Below are 1,226 nucleotides of genomic sequence, written 5' to 3' on the forward strand. Positions count from 1 at the left end.
AATCAGATAATTCAATTCATAACTATCACATCTCTGTAAAATAATTAATCCCCTCTGTCAACTTAAATTCACCATGATCAGTTAACGGCAAAATCCTAAGTTAATGGCAAAATCCTAAGTGGTGCGATAGATGATAACTATCGCTCAACTATTGGATTGGGACAAATAGCTCCCACACTAAAATGTTCAATTAAGACAAGATGGAAATTAAAATGTAGTTATTTTCATGTAAAGTTGATAATTGAGAATCGTTAGATGAAAATTTAGTCAAATATATCAAATCATCTAATGATTCTCAACTATCAAATTCACATAAAAACCCTGCATATGAGTTTTCACTTTGATACAAATAGCCCCACAAAAATGACGTCTTCTTCCATGTGATGACCACAATTTCCTCTTTTCTTCCTCATTCTCCTATTCATTTGACTTCGAAACTTAGAGAGAAGCACTACATAATTTCATCTTTGGCTCCAATTTGATATTCTCCGTTTTCTCATGGTTAAATTTTGTCTAGAACCCTTTCCTCGAAGATGCTGCCATGAATGCGGTAGCAAAAATTGGTGGTGCAATATTTTTTGACGACATAACAATACTGGGTTGGAGAGGGTGACAACAATTTTTTATAATAGAACTTGAAGCTAGAAAAGATGAACAGTTCTTCTGGCTTACGATTGTGGAAGCCACGATGGCAGTTGCAGGTGAGGCATTTGATGGATTTAGGATTGTTGAATTCTTCTAGCTACTCCCTCGTTTGCCATACTTGAAATGGAGAAATCCAAAGGTGAAGAAATTGTTTCTATTTTTCTGTTTCTACCAATAAAAAAGATGAGAAGGAAGAACAAGAAGAGATAACATCATTTTAGTGAGAGGCAAGGCTTATTTGTCCCACTGAACGTTTAAAATGAATGATTTGTCCCAATCCAATAGTTGAACGACACGTTATATCTAATGCATGATTTTACTATTAAGATATCACAGCAAAGTTGACAATGGAACATAGTAGTTTGATAAAATGATAGTTAGGGGTTGGATTGTTATTTGTTATCGTGAAGAAATTGGTCACGATTTTGCGAAATGGGCCGCATAGAAGTCCAGGTGAAATTTTATTTAGGGGTGGCAATATTACCTAAAACGCCAGGTACATGCTCTGTCTCCTACCCAGTCGGGACAGTTAATTACTCGAAGCGGTGTAGGGCAGATTTTTGACAAGGCGTGAGTCTTAG

The sequence above is a fragment of the Arachis ipaensis genome, chromosome B07 (assembly GCF_000816755.2).
Source record: "Arachis ipaensis cultivar K30076 chromosome B07, Araip1.1, whole genome shotgun sequence".
Lineage (NCBI taxonomy): Eukaryota > Viridiplantae > Streptophyta > Magnoliopsida > Fabales > Fabaceae > Arachis > Arachis ipaensis.